This window comes from Cucurbita maxima, unplaced genomic scaffold (genome assembly GCF_002738345.1).
Source record: "Cucurbita maxima cultivar Rimu unplaced genomic scaffold, Cmax_1.0 Cma_Scf00057, whole genome shotgun sequence".
Classification (NCBI taxonomy): Eukaryota; Viridiplantae; Streptophyta; class Magnoliopsida; order Cucurbitales; family Cucurbitaceae; genus Cucurbita; species Cucurbita maxima.
The window spans coordinates 298,375-320,468 of record NW_019272073.1 but is presented as its reverse complement, the minus strand read 5'-3'; the positions used below and the strand labels follow the sequence as shown (position 1 = coordinate 320,468).

Here is a 22,094-nt window from a genome sequence, read left to right as displayed (position 1 = left end):
GGTTGGACCAACCCAACCGGCGATTTCTGACAAGTTTTTCTTCATTTTTCGAGCAAGAAGGGGAACTAGAATCAAGCTTTCTTTATCTTTATGGATAACCAATCTATTTTCAAATATAGTTGGGAGACTCTCCCCAACAAATGGGTAAAGAATAGAGAAAGATCGGAACATGGGAATAGATCGGATACCAATACGGACTACCTATTTCAATTGTTGTGCTTTCTCAAATTGCATACCTATACAAGGGTTCAAGTTTTGATCGATATTTGCGGAGTTGATTATCCCTCTCGAAAATGTAGATTTTCAGTGGTCTATAATTTACTGAGTACTCGGTATAACTCACGCATTCGTGTACAAACCTGTACAGACGAAGTAACACGAATATCTCCGATAGTCAGTCTATTTCCATCAGCCAGCCGATGGGAGCAAGAAGTTTGGGATATGTTTGGTGTTTCTTCCATCAATCATCCGGATCTATGCCGTATATCAACAGATTATGGTTTCGAGGGGCATCCATTACGAAAAGACCTTCCTCTGAGTGGATATGTGGAAGTACGCTATGATGATCCAGAGAAACGTGTGGTTTCTGAACCCATTGAGATGACCCAAGAATTTCGCTATTTCGATTTTTCTAGTCCTTGGGAACAGTGTAGCGACGGATAATTCAGGATCAGAATAGGTCCAGTCCAGGGGACAAATCAATAGGAAATGCTATTTGCTTTGTCAGAATAAAAAGAAGAAACTTGCTTCTATGAAATGAAGGAGTTTCGCGGGATTTGTCTTGATCGTCGGATATCATTGAGAAATAGGAATTAGTGTTATCGATCGACTTCCTAAAATTCTGCCCAGTATGGAATGAGTCAAAAATCTTGCAACAAGTCTCGATCTATACAAAACGCACTGGGTTTTTGTCTTTCTTTCGGTTTAATTGATAGCAGAAGAGCCTTACCTTTATATACAAAGGGCTCCCGCGCTTTACTAATAGTTTCGAAAGGAGAGGGGACTGCTTAATGTAGTATAGTAAGTAATAGGCTGCTACTCTAGGCTCGCTTCGCTTCTTCAAGCTCCGCCCCTTATTTCAGCGCTAATGCACCACTATTTATTATTTTGTAAAGCAAGCAACCTTTCGCTCCCGGCCCTTTTTTGTCTGGGTGGAGGCGGCGGGGCTCGCTTAACTGGATACATGGAATTGGGATCTCTCTCGCATGCAAATATTTCGATCCGGAAAGCCTTGCTTATTGAAAGGGCGGATTCTTTTTTATCAGACTTTTTTTTTGCTCATAAGTAAGGAAACCGTTGGTAGTAGCGGCGGGATGATGATGAGTATATAAAGAAAATCAAAACCAAAAAGAAAAAAAAAGGAGGAAATAACGATTTTGAAAACAGGGTAGGGATAGATTCTTTACAAATGACCACCGTAGACCAATTTCAAGGGATGTAGCGCAGCTTGGTAGCTCCTTTAGTTTTGGGTACAAAATGTAACCGATTCCAATCCAGTCATTCCGACCTATTACTTCTCCTCTGGGCAGTAACGAGGGATCCATTGAGATCGATTCAAATTGGACATACAAAATCTTTCATTGTTCAAGCTCTTTCACATGGGTACAAAAATCATCCTTTTCTTTATAGTCGTATCTACTTTAATAAGAAAGCGCTCTTAGTTCAGTTCGGTAGAACGTGGGTCTCCAAAACCCGATGTCATTAGGTTCAAATCCTATAGAGCGTGATTCCCTTCTTCTTAGGTCTAATTACAATGAATTCACCTCCCTTATCTCTTAAAGCTAATCACGGCGGTTGCATATTGTATGCAGTTAAGCAGAATCAATCCAAAATAATAAGAATTAGACCTCACAAGAAGAGAGAGAGAGAGAGTTCCAAACCTAAATAAACATCCAAATTACAGAAAGATTAATTTGGATTAACTAACAATGAATCAAAATTCATCTTTCTTGCTTAGACCAATCAAAAGAGCTATGACAAAATACCAAAATCAGTCATTAGACAGAGAGAACAGGAGAAAAAGAAAATGGATTAATGATCAGTCAGTTACATCTACTCATACCGTGATTCCGAATCAACAGACCCCGGAGATATGGCAACTCTTTTTTAAAGAAATAGTCAAATTGTATCGAATACTTGTTCTATTTTGGAACAAACAATGACCAACTAACACTTTGCCTTGACTTTCACTCATTAGATTCATAGGTTTTAAAATTACACATAATATCTCGAATAAGAAGAAGAAAAGTCTCGCACGAGAGGAATGAAATTGAGGAATTTTCTATGGTACATGATTCTACATCGACAACAAGAAAAGAAGAAAGAAACAGGAGAACGTTCTTTTACTGACATTATCACATGTATTCGATACTGGGTCATTCATAGCATTACTATACCTTCTTTCTCTATTGATTGTGGGTTGGTTATTCATTCGTCAGCACGGGTTTAGCTTACGATGTTTTTGTAAGCCCTCGTCCAAATGAGTATTTTACAGAGAGCCGAAAAGGAATTCCATTAATAATGGGCCGTTTTGATTCTTTGGAACAACTCATTGAATTTAGTAGATCTTTTTAGGAGGAACAAATGACTATCGATCAAACTTATCCTATTTTGACAGTGCGATGGTTGGGGGGGTTGGCTGTTCACGGACTAGCTGTACCTATCGTTTCTTTTTTAGGGTCAATATCAGCAATGCAGTTCATCCAACGAGAAACCTAATCCGAATTATGGAGCTCTGACACAATCAAATCCGAATGAACACAATGTTGAATTGAATCGTACCTGTCTTTACTGGGGGTTATTCTTCATTTGTGTACTTGCTGTTTTATTTTCCAATTATTTCTTGAATCAAAGCAAATACTAAATAATAGTACGAATATCTTATCCCATTCAGAAGGATATCATCTCATAATTATCTATGACTGTTTCTGTCTGACACACGACCACTTGATGAAATGGGGAGGGAAGTGGGACTAATGGCCGAGACTACTGTAAGGATTCATTCCTTTTTGGATAATAGGTACTGTAACTGGTATTCCTGTGATCGGTTTGTTTAGTCGGTATTTTCTTTTATGGTTCATATTCTGGATTAGGTTCATCTTTGTAATAATTAGATGAACTGAGTTGTAGACATGAAAGTGTAAGAACTCACCAGGATCCCCCTCGAATCAGAAAAAGGGGTAGGTCCCGTTGAGCTCTTACTAAATGGATCTTTCCGATGTTTCACAAAACGGATTTCTTTCTGATTCTAAATTGCTTCAATTGATTCAGACCATCTCTTTCGCGAGAGTATCGGTCAAGACTTTCAAAGCGAAAACAAAAGAAAGAATCACTCGATGCCCTCTTTCTGAACGACACAATCCCACCCAATAGAACAATAATAGATTTCATGCGATATCACAAACCCTTTAATATAGTCAAATATACTAATTGAATTTTCTTTAGTTATTTGAATAGAAAATCGAATTTCTCAATTCATTGAATTTGTTCACGACTTATGTAATAAATCAAAAAAGGGTTTTGATAAATCGGGAAAAATGGAAACCAAGAATAGGGTGACGAACCGGATCAAGAATTTAGAATTATTTAAGAACAAGAAAAGGAATTTAGCTGGTATCAAAGATTAGGAAGATGAATCATCCCTTCTAGAATCCTTTGTTCCCTGAATTTGCTTTTGATATTCTCCTTTCATTCTATTAGAAGAAAAATGGATACATTTAATGACATTTCAATCTGGCACCATTGACATAATAATACCGCTCCTATTTGGATTGTAAAAAATAAAGAAAGAAGAAGAGGTCAAATAGTCTTCCTCACAATATCCATACTATGACTAGTAATGCGGTACAAGTCATTCCCGAAATACTGTAGAAACGGTAGAAAAAGAATAGAAAGAAAAACAAGGAAAAAGTGTTTCATAATTGGGTGATCATACTTAAATTAGAGAATTGCCAACACCACACTAATTGGGTTTTTTTACGAACTTGATGTTGATAAATACGCGGATTTAGACATTTCGGACAATTGAACCTTATAACAGATAAAAGAACAAAAGGCCTTGGACACTTAATGGATCTTGAAAGACTATTTTTGCATCTCCCTGACCAAATCTTCCCACATTAGTAGGATTACTCGTTAATGGTTGATTGGTTTGGATAGATTCGCCCGCCCTCTGAAACAAGAAGTTCTGGTCCTCGAGGGATAATATCAACCACTTGCCGCTCATTCGATGCATCCACTATGGTTATTTCATATCCTCCCTTTTCTTTTCGTATTATTTTGCTTACTATACCTATGTAGCATTATGAACATTATTATGACTCTGACTCCCGGGTAAATCTGACCCCTTCCACTATTCCCGCCTCTGTATATGGGATATTTTAAGAAGTGAACATCTTTCTTAGTCGCAAGGTCCGGGGAAAGAATAGGAAAGGTTATTTCACTATATTTCTGACCAGGAATGGGTCCTATCACAAGAATATTTTATTTAGTGGGACGATAGCTCTGAAAGGATTGCCCATCTTTTCTTTAATCTTGGGAGAAATACGATCGGGGGGCTAATTCAAACCCTTCGGGTAAAATAAGAACAGCCGACACATTCAAACCCTTTTCCCATTCACAAGAACTTGTTTCAGTTGCATACCATAAGGAATTCGAACAACTGCTTCAAATACAGTATCAAGAAGTACCGCTTGTGGAACCTCGACATGGGCATATTAGCTAAATGGCAGTTGGCGCAGACAATATGGCCGGTTGGTTGCTTCTCGTGGATTTTCATTCATAACCCTACTAAAAATGGGATATGCATTTGAAACGGGTGCCCAAGTTATTATATATATCATGCATGAGTGATACGAAAATAGATCGAGTAATCTCTTCCTTTATCGAAGAAAAGGTATTTCTAGTTTGCATGGTCCAATCATTAATCAAATTAGGTAGGTCCCTAGTATAGTTCTCTATGATTCTTCTATTTACTGAAATAATAATCTGACTCAAATATAGGAGGCATCGTTCTGGATGGGTATAAGGAATAAGTAGAATTTAGAATGTTTGGCTTATGTACAAAGTAACAAAGATTCGATTTTGTAGTCATTCATTGAATGATCAATCACTCCAAGTGACGGAGATAGACGATTTAAATAACGATCCAATATTTGCTGTGTCCAGAATGTTCGACAAAGTGGAAACAAGACCAGATAGAATTTGATCGTTATGAGAAAATCTAAAATCTTTGTAGACAGAACCCATCATTAGTTCTCAACCATGGGGCGAATGGAATCCTATACCTATACATAAATTAGTTAATAAAAGAATAGAAAAAGCTTTGATTGTGTCGCTTAAATTATATAGGAACTCCTGAACCCAAGAGTGAAGAATAACAAGTTCTTAATTACCAAGAATAGAGAATAACCACTTAGAATAATGAAATGGATTCTATTTGTGGAGAAGTGCAAAATTGTATGGATATGATCCTCATTCATTGTGCATCTTGATCAATTGGATGGATTCTTTCCTTTCTTTATAGATTCCGATACGAAGCTTTTGTAGATAGATGTCTTTCTGGGTATTCCTTTAACATTTCGTCCAAGGGAAAGAGTTCCTCTAATTCTCTCACTTTTGTTATAATAATCTTTTCTTGAATCTAATTCAACAACATTTCGGTCATGAGTAACCCAAGATTCTAGGCTTTTATTAAATAGAGATCCACCAGGGCAAAAAGACTATAGATGCAAGATATAGAAGGGGAATGAATGCTTTCTTGTTTGTCATTCGTCTTTGATTTGTTAATGAACTCACTTCATTCGTTACCTCCCTACACTACTAATATTTATATCAAACATAAGTACTATGTAAAGTTATATGGATACTATTATGAATCCATTCCCTATTCATTAGTTAATCCTTGAATTTCGAAATAAATACAGAAAGCAAATATCAAAGAATCCACTTTTGTTACTGTGGAGTTACATACGCATCATAATTTCGGACAAAGAAAGATAGTTTTCCATATGTTCCCTATACGTATGCTTTGGCTCAAATGAATGAGCATTCTTCAGAAATTCCCGTTAAGTTATACTAGGGTCTATAAAAAAGACTATTCTTTCTTTTTCGTTTTATCCCTCTTGCTACGAACTAATAAAGCATTCATTCTGAACTTCCTCAAGGAAACTTCAATTGGTACACGCAAGAAATAGGCCAGCCAATTCGGCAGCCTTTTGCTCAATTTCTCGTGGGGTTAGATTCTGATCGGTACAAGTCAAGGGAATGGCCCCTTGGCCTCTGATTTCCATATAAAGGACACGACGTGCATAAATACCCTCTTTCACTTCTATTCTGATGGACTGAATGTCTTTCATAAGGAATCGGAGGAAGATTCTAGGATTTTGTCCACGAAACCCCCCAAAATAGACACTATTCCTTCTTTTCTATCGAATCGATCATAACCGCTACCTACATTCCACAAAATTGTGCACCACAAATAGGAGCTAATAAAGAGACCTGCAATCCCATAGAAAGACATTACGATCCCCTGTGGAAAACAAAGAAATTCTTTGCTGAGACGGAAATCAAGATATCAAATCCCTACCAAGCAAGATAACTCGAAGTTCCAGCCAACACCCTAATGAACCTAAAAATAGGGGATAGATAAAGGCGGAGCGGAAATTGCTGATTTTTGAGATCCTCTTATACATTCTATCCATATACATTCTGATCGCCAACTCATACTAGATCTCATTGCATTTTATTGGAATTGATAGAATAACGCGGATATTTGACTTTTTTTGTTTCCAAAGTAACTCTAATCAACTAACACTATTTTGATGTGAACCTTGATTGACAGAGTAACTCATCGAATTACTTAGATCTCAAATAATAACATCACCTTTATATGATTCCCTATGGATACCTACGTCCATATAGATATATTGATTTGACATCTCAACCATTCGTCGCCCGATCTGTTATATATTGGAGATTTTCAAAGACTTTCTAATTCATTTCCTCAGATATCATGTTACGCATGTATAATCGCTTATGTTTGGAGTCAACCACATGTTAGACTGCCATCTACTAAATAGATAGTTGTGTTATCGTCAAAGTCTAAGTTTTGAAAAAAACAAATAGACGTGTAGCATAAATAATCTTGTTTTTTTGAACATGAAGAAATAAAGAAGCCATTGCAATTGCCGGAAATACTAGGCGTAAAGGCACAAAAGTAGAGAGAGGGTAAGTTTGTCATAGAATGGATACCTCGACTTAATATTTGTACCTGTTATTTATTTCTTTTTATAAACGGTATTTGATAATTATACTAATTCATATATAATTCCACTAAGTAATATCTACTTGTTACCAAAAAGTTCGTTATAATCCGATCCAACAACAGGGATTCGTAGTCAAACTAGAGATCCTCTAGAGATGTAGAAAGATGCAAGACTCTATGCGGCTATTTGCTATAGTTGGATTATATATTCACATGTAATGTAAGAACGGAGCATGAAATTCATTCATTTTATTCCGGCCTAATTTAGGGGTAGAAAGAATTTGCTCTTTTATTTAATAGGGGCTTCCTAATTACTAATCAGGGATATCGGTCAAACCCATTTCTCTGCATGATTCTTTCTACAATTTCATATTATGTTACCAAAGAAAAATCCATTCTGCGAATTTTGACTTTGATTCCTATAAACTAAATAACTACTTGTTCGTTACAAATATTGAGAATGAATTTTGGAAGAGTTTAAGTAAGGTTTGACTTGATTGAATTTTGATTCGAGGGAACGAAAGTGTGGAGCTGAAATAACTCACTCAAACACCTTTTAAAGGATTACGTGGTTTAGATCGAATAAGCCCTTATCAAACGTCAGCCACCTGGAACTCTCACTTTCACTACAATTTGCACCTGAACCACAAATGTCACTATAAATGTAACTGTCACTCTAATTGTGACTACCACTTAAAAAGTCACTATTAATACGGATTTGAGCCCGAATATAACTGTCAATGCAACTATTAATGTGATTATTCCAACTAAACTATATATATTTAGTATCATCCATGTAACGATCATAGTCTCTCTCATCACTCTTAGATAGATTTTATAAGTAGAGTTCTGAAAACTAGAACTTTCTAGTTCACTTACAAAAGAAGGATCATTGTCAATCTCAAGCAGTATTAGATTTTCACTATCCAAATGGAATAACTGCTACTATTACTAAAAAAGTGTCATCAGATCCAACCGAATGTCGGCCGACTAAATCATCAACGGTATTGTAACGAATTGTCACTATGACTAGGAATGTTTTAGATTCATATTATTATTGATCCTTTACTTTCAATAGGACCAAGACTATTGATTGATTTACTTAGCTTAAACCTGTATTCTAACTCCCCGTTAGACAACCTCGAATTTCACCATCTTTTTTCCATAGAGCTTTCTTGCCCCAACCTATTTCCATCAAAAAACAATAGATGAATAATCATTCGATAAAAAAGAAATCATTTGAATATCTCATTTCCTATCAGGAATAGGATGAAAATCCAATCACTCACATTATTACTAATGAGTGGGTCTTAAAAAAGAAGGGTTGTTCCCCCTATTCATATGAAGAACTTTTTTCGTCAAATCTCAGTTAGTAACAAATTGGTATTCCAAGACAGAACAAAAAGGACAATATACAGGATGGGTAGAAGAAGTTGTGATACTTGGCTCGATCCATGATCTGAAACGATGCTACAGGAGATATTAAATGACTACACGAATTCTAAGGATCCATAGGCTTAATTGCGGATGATCCGGCACAACAACAAAAATGTTTACGTTGTTTCGTCTGAGATTTTGATTTCCATTTTGAGTATATCTAGCAAAAAGCTATACAATAGTATCTTTGTATTGTATTCGGCTCAATCCTTTTAGTAAAAGATTAGGTAGGGGGCCGAGTTTTGTTTAATTTAAAGTCAATTAAATGAACGAAGAGTAATTCCTGGATTACAAAGTCTCTACTCAAATTAGAATTTGATGGCCTTCCATACTTCACAAGCAGCAGCTAGTTTAGGACTCCATTTACTAGCCTCACAGATAATTTCATTACCTACCCTCACGAGCAAGATCACGGCCCTCATTACGAGCTTGTACACATGCTTCTAGAGCTACTCGGTTAGCTACGGCACCTGGTAAATTCCCCCCAGCCCCAAAGTTCCTCCGCCGAATTGGAGTGTAGTACGGAATCATCTCCATCTCGGTTAGAGCAGGCATATGCCAAACATGAATACCACTGGAAGCCACTGGCAGAACACCTGGTAAAGAGACCCAATCTTGAGTGAAATAAATACCGTTCGATCTTTTTCAACAAAATCAGCACTAAATCAACAAAGCCTAAATGTCTCTTTCCCATTCTTCAAGTTTACCTACTACGGTACCAGCGTGAATATGGTCTCCACCAGACCGATGTAACGCTTTAGCTAGTACACGGAAGGGAAGCGCATACCATGATTCTTCTATGAATAACGGCATGCATTGCATGGGGAATGTGAAGAAGTAGACCATTATCTCGGCAATAATGAATGAGTCAAGCTAGTATTTGTAGTGAAACCACCTATTAACAAGAATAACTCACCATAACAGAAGGGAATAGAAGTGAAGATGAATGAATCTTGAATTTGAAGAGTCTTGAAAGCAGAATCAAAGGAAAGAAAAGAGAAGAGACCATAAAATAGTGAAACCGAGTTCAAAAAGGTTCCGGAGTTCACTCTTAGGAATAAGCAGTATTTCTCTTTGTTTACAGTTCGTGAAAGAATAACTCCAAATTCTCGAGCAAAGCCCTTTTCATCATTTCTTTGCATGTACCCGCACAGTAGCATTCAAGTAATGTCCCTTGATTTCACTTCAGCCTGTGATTGAGAAATTCTGCACAAAATAGGAAACAGTCTCTACAACGCATAAATTGTTGGGAATGAACCTTTTCATCATCTTTGGTAAAATCAAGACCACCGCGTAGACATTCATAAACGACTCTACCATAATTCTTAGCGGATAATCCCCATTTTGGTTTACATAGTACATCCCAATAGAGGGCGACCATACTTCTTCAATTTCTCTCTTTCAACCTGGATACCATGAGGCGGGCCTTGGAAAGTTTGAATATAAGCAGTCGGGATTCGCAAACAGACGTAAAGCACGCAGAGCCTTGAATCCAAATACATTAACCACAATGGAAGTCAACATGTTAGTAACAGAACCTTCTTCAAAAGGGTCTAGGGGATAAGCTAGATAAGCAATATATTGATTTTCTTCTCCAAGAAGAGGCTCGATTCCATAATTCCATAGCATCGTCCTTTGAAAGGATCAAGACTGGTTGGTAAGCCCATCAGTCAGTTGTCCATGTACCCGTAGAAGATTCAGCATCTATAGGCGCCCCTACTTCCTTGGAACTCCCGGTGGAGGAGTTACTCGGAATGCTGCCAGCCAAGATCTTACTATCTTTGGTTTCATATGAAGGAGTATAATAAGTCAATTTAGAATCTTGACTTTAACACCAGCTTTGAATCCAACAATTGCTTTAGTCTCTGTTTGTGGTGACAATAGTCCCTTCCCTCCCTACAACTCATGAATTAAGAATTCTCGCAACAACAAGGTCTACTCGACATGAATTAGGGGTTAATGAAACCTTTTATAAGTATTGGAATCCTTTCACAAAATTCTCAACTAATATTATCAACTAAGAAGAATGGTTCGTTATTAGACACCAAGGTATTTGATTCACCAAATACAGCATTATTGTAGACTCTTTCATATGTATGGCACAACTCAATCCTTTTTCAAGTTTGTAATCTTTTGCCTCAAAATATTGAAAGAAAAAAGAAAGAAAAGAAGAATCGAATCAACCGAAAAAGAGCTGCTGAACCAAAACTGATATGACCTGACCGAATTGAACTGCTTCACTCCTCTCCCTATTGGTCTCGTGGCTTCGTCCCTGCCCCTCGTAAACTCGGTCTCATGGCTTCACTCCTTAACCTATTTCTTCGAGAACTGTAAACTAAGATGAAAGATGAATTTTTACCTTTCTAAATCATAAGGAGAAAAACGAAAGATGAAAGAAAAGGTGAGACTACACAGTTAGAAGGGAGAGTCAATTCCTTGCTGCTCAATCACCTATACTTGTTACAATTATAGAAATAGAAAGAAGAAGAAGAATCAAAGAATGAAAGAGAAGCGACTGAACCAATATGATCTACTTCCTGAACCGATATTACCTGACCTACACCTTTGACTCTATTATCTGATTGAACTGTAAACAAAGTAGAAACTGAAAACCTTTGACTATCCGAGTTTACTGTGTTTGAATAAAAAGGAGCTGCATGAGAAGAACCTATACTATACAGGAGAAGAAAATAAAAGATGAATGAGAGTTTACAGTGTTTGAAAGGAGAAAGGGAAGTGAAAGAAGGTTCGGTTCGTTCAGTAAGTAGTTCATTCTATCGAATTAATAAAGGAGTATTGATCTTTTACAGGGAAATCCAGTAAACTCATAGTTGATAACTAGGTTCAGGGAAGGTAATAGATAGAGTCAAGGGTTCAGTCTCATCTTGTCTTTGTCTTCAATCAATTCATTCTCTTTTCTTTAATTTACTCGACGGGAATAGGATATCTGATTCAGATTCTTCTTCTTTCATTCTCTTTCTTTCTCTAAAGGTGAACGATTGAATGAGAATAAGGTAAATGGGTTACGTCCGGTTCAGAAGAGAAGACAAAGACTGAGTTGTAGAGGTTCAGACAATGGACTCGACCGATAGGTGAATGAGCTTGACCCTCTAAGCATCCAGCCTATTTACCTGGTTCGGTTCGTTCAATAGTGATTGATAATTATAATGTTGAGTCTTTACTTGTTCAATCAGGTTCAAAAGAAGATCAAGAATGAATCTTTTGGCTTTCCTTCCTGTTCTGGAGAATTCATCTTTTATTTTAGAATCAATAGAAAGAAATGAATGAAAAAATAGGGAGAGGCATCAAGAAAATCATTAATGGTTCTTACAGTAGAATGAATATTGAATTTGAGTAGTTAAGGAGGATCAGGATAATGACTCTTGTCTTGCTTTCGTCTTGACTTTCAACACTTAGGGTGAAGGGGAAGAGAATAGAGGAGAAAGAGAAGAGACCGAGTTTACTGTGAAAGAATCACAAACAATTGTTCCTATTCCGGAGCGAGACTGTAAAGAAGAGGAGCCTCCACTCTTTGGAACTTTTTTTTGACATCAAAAGTATATATCATCAGATTGTTCGCTCTCTCCCTATGGCTTTATAAGAAGTAAGATAATAAGCCCTTAGATGCAGCCATCTCCTTTCTTTGTGGATCTAGCTTTATTTCCTGCCTGTGCTTTAGTTGCATAAGGACTACGCATTTATTGTTTTGGATTGCCTAAAGTATACTAGCTAGAATCATTCCTTTTGCTCTCTATCTCCTAATGCTAACTGCAATTTCACACCTGCAAGGTCAATGTAGAGTATAATAAATAGGTGGAAGGAAGCTCTTCTCTATGTACTTGTAGTTGAGTAAGGACGGTCAGCTTCAACTCTTTTTTTCAAAAGGAGCATTATGTAAGGAGAATCTAGTTATATCTTTTCATTTTAGTCCTTCTCTTTCCCCTAGTTACTAGTTATGGGACTCTAAGTAGTCTCAATTGGGTCGAGGTCGGTTCTTCTAGTTTTTTCAAGAGGAAGGGTTGAGCGGATAGGTTGTCTTCAGTCTACTGGTCGATGTCACAAGGAGCACAGTGATCGGTTGAGTCTATCTAATTAAACGACAAAGTGGACTTGGTCCATGTTATCTAATCTCCCAAATCACTTGAATCTCCATCATTGTCCTAAGCTTATTAATCTGAGTTCAATGACCCCTGGTTGGAACCCAGGCGCCCCCCCAACAAGTTTTGCCCGAAAAGGAGAGTGGAACATACTAAAAGGTCTGAATGATATAGAACTAAACATCATGAAATATTTATCCTATCTCTTTAGTGCAATCGAACGAATCAACCCTTTTTCCTGGAGGAGTCTGTTTGAAGAGACTCGTCAACTAAAGGAACTTCTTCTCCTAATTAGGTCAGTCTGGCTACTGATTAGCAAGAGAAGCAAAGTGGTCTTCCTAGATAATTTAGTTACATGCAAGCTGGAGGCCTTGGAGTCGTGCGAGTAACAAGATATAAGTTTTCTGGGCATGGTTATACCTGGACTATAGGGTGTGGGCAGAAAAGATTCCCAATGGATGGGGTGCTTATGCCGAAGTAGTTGGTGAAGTGCCCTACCACCTGCTTTCCTTTATTTATCGAGGAAGCTCGCCGAAGATCTATTCGTCTTCCTCAACCAAAAGTCCTTTCGTCAAGGGTTTGATAAACCACCTACCTACTTCCCCAGTACTTTCATGATCAGTGCTCTAAACCATGGTTTCAAAAGAGCTTGCCTACTATGTCCTTTTAGAGAACTCCCATTAGATTCCTGGTCTTTTTTCCTGTAATTCCATACCCATGGAAAGACTGCTTTTGCTTTTTCCGGTTTGGAGCTAGTGTCGAATGACATAGGATCCGTTTCATATCTGAAGGGAAGGGAGTCTCCCGTGGCTAGTTACCGTACTGGCATACGGTCTTCCACAATCACAGCCTGCTATCTTGTCTCTAGTCGAAGCTAGCTCTACTAATTATCCTCTTATCCTAAAGCGGATTAATCAAGTATGCCCGGCTGGAATTGGCACAACGGAGCTAGTCCTCCCGTGTAGTTAAGAGTTCCCAATCTATAAGCGATAGACCTCGTGGTTTGACCCTAGTACTTGGACCATAGGAAGCCTTCCATCCCTTGTTGGGACTCGAGAGACTTTTAACAACAAAGAGTTCGTACTGAAGTTTCTGTGATCACATCATGATCTGAGGATGAGATTGATGAGTGAGTCGAATAGGCTATGACTGCTCTTGAAAGAACTTCCCTTGAATCAAACCCCGCATTTTACTTTAGATATTTATTGAGTTTTCCTTCTTAGAAAGTGGTGGGTAAGCCTCTCTCCTCCTTTTCATACCTGGGTGATGGCATTTCCATGATAGCCTTAATCTTAGCAGGGTCAACTTCTATACCCCTTGTGACTAACCATAAACCCAACGGCTGGTCACTTCGGCATTTCTGTGGATTCAGCCTTATCTTATATTCCCGGATTTTCTCAAAGAACTTCCTAAGTGCAGGAACATGACCCTCTCCCTCAGGGAACTTGATAATCATTTTATCCACATATACGTCGACCTCTTTGTGTATTATGTCATGCAAAAGAATAGTGGCTGCCCTTTGGTAAGTAGCACCAGCCTTCTTCAGGTCGAAGGGCATGACAGTGTAACAAAAAATCCCCAGGTTCTGGTAAAAGCAGTCTTTCGTTGACAGGTAAAACCGATGGATTCATAATGCATTCTCCTTTCTTTTAAAAATTTGTTTAATAATCTGAATATTGATCCCATATGTTTACATCTCCCATTGTGTTTCACTTGACTACTTTTTTATAAGACCTTACTAGTGCATCGCCCGGTTCAATAGATCATATCACGCCTTTCTGATTGAGTTCCTTCAAGAGATCATATAGTGATTTCATGCTAAAGTGTAATGTTCATCCCTTTTTTCTGAAATCAAGACTGAGTTACTAAACCTACTAACAGCAATTCCAGGATACCTTTTTGCAAACTCCCTATCGAAAGTGTCCATTGAGACAATATTAAATAATACCCTGGAGATTTCTCCCGCCAGTGGCACCCCTCCCTTGGCTATATCATCCCTATAATTAGCACCACTATCATCAATGATTGGGAGATGAAGAAAATATTCAATAAGTTTCCTTGTTTGTTGCACCTTCCCCAACTAAACTAGAGACTTTATTTAAAACAAGACTAATTGGTATATTTGAGAATTATTTCCTTAAATCAAGTCCGTACAGTCTATCGACCTTTCCCATTTCTTTAATACTATTTTCAAAGGTATCACTCCTATTCTCCAATCGGTATCCACCTTCAGGCAAGGAGCCATAAGAAAGGCGCAATAACATTATGGATATTCCCATTAAGATTAATAAATCCTCTTGATTAGAAGGCATTACAACTCTAACAAAATCTGCATATCATAATCTCAGGGTAAAGCTGTTGCGTATTTGATAAAAAGGAAAGCGCTTCCAACCTATGCATAAACATTATACGTAGTGGATTTAGAACGTAATAGCCGTTATAAACCTTTTCTTGAATGACAGCTAACCGGTCGCGGGATACTTGTAGTTCGAAATTCTCATTCAACTCTCCATACACAAAGCCAATATCCGCGGATAGCTGCATATGAGAACTCGCATAAGTAGAAAATGGAATTAGAAATAGAAACTTTATCATAGCTTGTGTCTTTATCATCATTCTCTTATTGAACTTGAAACGTTAGGAACAATACCCACAGCAAGAAAGAAAGCAACCATCACGCCTAACCCTACTGCCTTAAGAACTGGTCCGCTAGCTGGGATCGATATCTCAACAAAAGGTTGTTCATTACCAAATGTGGACTCAATAACAGCAGAAATGTCGCTAGTTGAAAGAAAAGTATGATGAAAGAGATAAAAACTAGGAATATAATCCATATTAGAAAATTTGTCGTATGAGGGCAAATAAGTTCAGGGTACCTCAGGGAAGGCTTCCTAATCTTGCTGTACCGAACAGTACAACTTATCCCTAAGCAGACCAGAACAAAGAAACGACCAAACAAACCCTCTAAAGAAGTAACAACTGAAACTCAAACTCTATTCAATTCATAATGATCACCGAGCAGACCCGAATTATGCCGGCTAAAGGATGCTAGCGCTCCTGCCTGCATAGGGACAAAAAATAGACCAAGCGAATTACAAAGAAAGAACAACCTATCATATGATTCCGGTAAGTTTCATTCATTATATGAAGTACGACGCCTGACCAGGAGTCAACCTAAATCCTAGCGCCATACTAACACCACGCGGGACGAAAGGTTACTCGAGAGAAATGAGCTATCAAGAAAATCAGCTGGTACCCCCGTAATGAATCGGTAACGCCACGAATAGGCAAATGCTTTCCCTTCTGCATCGTGCATAAGAAGAAGCAAGACTTTCCTCTCGATATAAGTCATCTGCATCTGGGGTTCTATTTAATCAAGTTGAAGTGGAAGTTTCAGTATCAGTATAAAGTAGTAGAAGTAGCCGGTTCGTCCTCCAAGGTAAGATCGTCAAAATCCTTGCATAAGGCGAATAGCGACAAACTTGAGAATTCCCGTAAGAATGAGTGAAATAAAGATTTTATCATTTATTATGTTCTTTTTTATGATTTAGTTCGAGTAAGAAGTTTGACTGATATCATTTTCTTTGTATAAGTTGTCTCTACCCTATGTATAAGTGTACGTGTAAGTATCCATCAGTCTGATTTTTTGATCTCTGCCTTGAAGACTTTGATCTAATGGCATATCTAGGATTTTCCTCAAATGAATTTACCTCATTTTCTTTTCCTCAATTTGAGTTGCCACTGCCCTAAGCGCAAATATACCTATGGCCTAGAGAACCACCATTCTCTTACTCTATACTATATAAGGGTGTAATGTATTCTGTATCATTTTTGCATATTTTTGTTGATCACACTCCTTAGGTCCAAGGCGCTCTCCCCTACCTTTAGGGTTCCCCGTAAGGAGGGATTCCATATAGGGGGCCGTGTCTGATAAGAATCACGGTGTTCCAAATGGACCATTTCAAAAGAAGGTGACTGAAAGAAGGTGATGATTTTTTCTGATTCGATGACGAATCCTTCTGAAGAGGGGGAAGATGATAAGAATCAGATGTTTCAAATGGACCAATTGCCAAGAAGATTCAAAAAATGTCATGAAGATTCAAAAAAATATGTCAACAACAGAATTCGAACCTACACAGGAAGAGCTCAATTAATTTCAAGTTTGTCGCATTACCACTCAAACACATCAACATTTGTTAGAAAAAATTATGTTTAATTTCATAAATGATGTAAAAGTCAAATGGTCAATTTGACTTATTCTTTGTGGAAATTAAAGAGGATCGGGAATAAATCCCGTCCACAAATATATTGGGATTGAATCCCGGCCACAAACGTCTTTTGTCGGGAGACTATAAATACCCACAATATGTTATGTAAAAAACAGATTCGTTGATGAATGTAATTTAGATCTCAAATTGAGACGTTTCCCTTAGAAATCCGAGCATCATATTTGCCATTTCTAAGTTTCAAGCAATTCTTGTGGTAGAACTGCATCCGAGCCATTCAATCAAGCCTTGATCAAGTTAGATTGTGGAGTGACTCAATTTAGAACAAGGTTCCAAATCTTGCTTCTAGATCTTCGATCGTAAGAGGTAATCTAATTCTAGCCTTATCTCTTGGTTGATCCAAATTTCGCATAAGGAGGTGTTAATTACTTTGATTCAAGGATTCTTGCTAAAATAAAAGCTTGGATCGTTGAGCTAAGTCTCGTATACAAGAATGATTTTTCTACCATCTTTTACAAAAGAATACCTATTCAAATAGCCATCATACATAACCCTCCTGTCAAATTGCCATGGTCGGCCAAGCAATATGTCTCCAGCATGCATTGGCAACACATCACAAAGAACTTCTCTTTATATTTTCCCAAAGTAAAAGATATTAAAGCTTAGGAAATTACCTTCATTGTTCCACTATCATTGAGCCATTGAAGCTTGTAAGGTTTAGGATGATCTTGAGTTGGAATTTGCAACCTTTTGATCAACATAATACTTACTACATTGGTGCAACTTCCACTATCAATGATAAGACTACAAGCAATCCCCTTGACTAAACACCGCGTGTGAAATAGGTTGTCTCTTTGATCATCAACATCATTCTCCATAACTTGAGTTTTAAGAAGTCTTCTTGTAATAAGGGCCAAATGAATACCATCTTCTAGTTTCTTCTCCTTCTCTTTCTTCTGGACTTCTTCAACTAGATCATTGATCTCCCCTCCATTTTTCTCGTCTTGGTTCATGATTGTACAAACAGTAGTTTTATATGCTTAGGACCTCACACACGCAACTCACTGATTTTACACACAGGAACACTCGTGTTTAACACACAAAGGTAGGCTATTTGGAAAAGTGACTAATTTCTTATCAAGGTAGATAATATGGATAAAGCAATTCTGATAGTAGCGAGCTATTCAAGACAATCAAGACAAGGTAATTATGTAGTAACAACAAAATAAAACCAAGAAATGAACAAATAAATAAGGGACAAAGATATTTTTGGATATGATTGCACACCGAAAAAAAATAAATTCTAAAGAGAATGGTCGTGAAGATCGAACACAACAATTCCAGATTTATATGCTTTAGGGAAAAATGAGAATAGAAATTTATTTGATCTTTAAATAAACGTGCAAATGGTCTAATGATAAGGATATATTAAGGACAATATGATAAGGATTTTTTTTTCTTTCAAGATCTAAATATGATCTTTAACAGGACACTAAGAACAAAGTAGAAGGATAATGAAGAACGTTAAATGAGAATAGAAATTTATTTGATCTTTAAATAAACGTGCAAATGGTCTAATGATAAGGATATATTAAGGACAATATGATAAGGATTTTTTTTTCTTTCAAGATCTAAATATGATCTTTAACAGGACACTAAGAACAAAGTAGAAGGATAATGAAGAACGTTGAAAATGACAGTAAGAAAATAAATGACAGATTTAAAGAGACGATAAACAATAGCGGATATTAAAGATAAAGTAAATTCTAGAGTCGGCCACAAAGATGCAACCTACGCTCTGATACCAAACTGATAAGGCAACCCTAATCCTCAGCCCAACGATCCAAGCTTTTATTTTAGCAAGAACCCTTGAATCAAAGTAATTAACACTCCTTATGCAAAATTTGGATCAACCAAGAGATAAGGCTAGAATTAGATTATCTCTTACGATCGAAGATCTAGAAGCAAGATTTGGAACCTTGTTCTAAATTGAGTCACTCCACAATCTAACTTGATCAAGGCTTGATTGAATAGCTCGAGTGCAATTCTACCACAAGAATTGCTTGAAACTTAGAAATGACAAATATGATGCTCGAATTTCTAAAAGAAACGTCTCAATTTGAGATCTGAATTACATTCATCAATGAATATGTTTTTCACATAACATATTGTGGGTATTTATAGTCTTCCGACAAAAGACGTTTGTGGCCGGGATTCAATCCCAATATGTTTGTGGACGGGATTTATTCTCAATCCCCTTTAATCTCCACAAAGAATAAGTCAAATGGACCATTTGACTTTTACATAATTTATGAAATTAAACATCGTTTTTTCTAATAAATGTTGATGTGCTTAAGTGGTTAATGCGGTAGACTTGAAATTAATTGAGTTTTTCGTGCGTAGGTTTGAATTTTGTTGTTGACATATTTTTTTGAATCTTCATGACATTTTTTGAATCTTCTTGGCAATTGGTCCATTTGGAACACCGTGATTCTTATCAGTGTCGGCACCGTGATTCTTATTAGTGTCGGCATACAATAATTAGTTGAGGATCTACTCTTTGTCTAGTGAGGAAATCATGGGACAGCAAGCCGGTCACCAACGTCAATCTTTAGATTAATAACATCTTTGCTCTGTAGATCTTAATTATCTTCTATTTTGATATTTATCCTTGGTGGGAATTCCTCTAACCTTAATGTGACAGGGGTACTAGCAGGGAAGAGGGCCTTAAGTAATCTATATGAATCTCTTTACAAAGCTCTTTCTTTCCCTAATTCCTGTGTTGCCACTGAGAAGTTGTTCGAAGACTTGACAGTCCTAATGGGATGATTAAAACAAAGATGATTAGTGGCTGCGGATAGTCTTACCAAGGAGTAATGCCCATCTACTTGTATGTTGTATGCGAAGGCTGTTAAGCGCTTGTATAGTAAGTCGGGAGGTTTCTTCCTTGCTTTGTATCTGAAGCAATGTGCAAACTCTCTTCAGATAGCCTATGGAGGCGCCTCACGACTTCTTACTTGTTCTGGTTTGACCCGATCTATTTTCCCTCCTTCTTTTATCCGTCGTCAGATGTATAAGAAGACAGATATGCATCTCAAGATTTTGGTGTCCCTCTTTCATTTATATAAGATTATCTTATTAGCTAAACGAGTGGATTTCTCAACCAACTGCTACATCAATTCCTTATGATATCCCCGCTTCAAGGGAACTGCACCCTACTATACTATATTATACCTTACCTCAAGCTAACCAGACCAACCAAGTGGCATTACCTACTCCGAATAACCTACTAGAGCTCCTTCTTGACTTGTCGGACTAACTGCGTGAAGTAGTCCCACAGCTTATTCTTTCGATTCGGAGGGGTTCCCTTCCATTTATAGGGCCCGGGAGTAAGACAGTGTAAAGAGAAGGACTTTGCTTAATCCAGCGGGCCTCTTCTAGTTTTGTTACAGCCAATGCTCAAAAGTCCATGCAAGACTAATCTAAGTGGATTTAGAGGTAGAGGGAGTGTAACTAGTCAGTCATATTTGAATTAATAGCTCATTGATAGGGTAAAGATAGTTGGCATATGGCGCTATCTTTCTTACTTGGTCCATTTTTTCTGTCTCTTCCATGGACAGGTTATTCAATATATGTACCGTTAGAGACAGGAAATTCTTTTGGAGTTTGAAGGTTTCAGTCCCAAGACCAGAAAACAACTCCGTACCAGGGATAGCCTTCTTCCTTGCCTAGTATTCTTTCTAAGGGGCAGGCCATCCTGCAGGAGTTCCTTCTTCCTACGAGGTTGAGTTCAAAGTGAATAAAGTGCTCCTTACAACAAAGCCAGAGCCAGTTCAAACCTTATATCTTTGAGTTGCAGTGGATATTGGAGTCCGTTGTCGATCCAGCCGGGAAGATGGAGTAGAAGTGATATGAACCAAAAGGCATCAATCATACAATATACTTCAATGAAGATGTGAAGAAAAGGTTGTCAAAATTATCAAAAAATGTTTCAATCCATGCCACATTGAAGAAGAATCAAGTTTTATTGTTATAAATTTTGGGTGGGTTACAATTTAGAGTAATTTAGAGTTATTGTATTTTAAGACATTTTATTTACTTTATGTTACATTTACATAATGGCTAATTATGACCATAAAGTATGAAGGTTACAACTCTTGGAATGCCTTTAATAGTTTCATTTTTGAGGCTATATAAAGCCATGTATGTTGTATTTGTAAGTAGACTTAGAAAATATAGTAAAAGAAGCATTTGTGCTCTTCTTTAGCCAATGACTAAGTTTCTTTGCAATTCTATGTAGTTTAGATTGCATGTAAAATCATTCAAGCTCGACATGATCAATCTTACTTGTGGAGTGATTCGAATCTCAAGCAAGTGTTCTTGCCAGATATTTGATCAACAAGAATCATTCAAGCTAGACATGATCGATCTTGCTTGTGAAGTGATTCGAATCTCAAACAATGTTCTTTCCTTGAGATATTCGATCAACAAGGTAATCCGAATCTTACTCCCCTAATAGTGGTTCCTTATCTTATCATTTGGTATCAGAGCTTCAGGCTCAAGATCAAATATATGTTTCCTTTGTATTTTTTTTTTCTCAATTTGATTTTAATTTATTTTTATCTTTTTAGTTTTTAATCAACCAAGAATTCAAAATTCAATCTTTGCTCTATTTAAAATTTGAGAGGTGAGAATGAGAGTTTCATTTGTGTAACTGAGTGTAAAAACAGTGGCCCAAAATTCCTTGAGTGTATACTCGTGAGAGTGTTGTGAGGTCCATCGTATTTCCATAACTTATTTTTTGCAACAAAGTTTCACAAATAGATTCAAGGACGAATCCTCTTGAAGAAGTGGAGAATGATATGAACCAAAAAAATATACTTCAATGAAGATGTGAAGAAAAGGTTGTCAAAATTATCAAAAGATGTTTCAATTCATGCCATATTGAAGAAGAATGAAGTTTGATTGTTATAAATTTTGGGTGGGTTACAATTTAGAGTAATTGAGAGTTATTGTATTTTAAGACATTTTATTTACTTTAGGTTAGATTTACATAATGGCTAATTATGA

At 37.1% G+C, this 22,094-nt stretch overlaps 1 pseudogene; it reads right to left on the bottom strand.

The window, feature by feature from the left end:
* Window positions 1–8,384: 8,384 nt before the first annotated feature.
* On the bottom strand, window positions 8,385–14,356 carry LOC111471764 (annotated as a pseudogene).
* Between the last annotated feature and the right edge of the window lie 7,738 nt (window positions 14,357–22,094).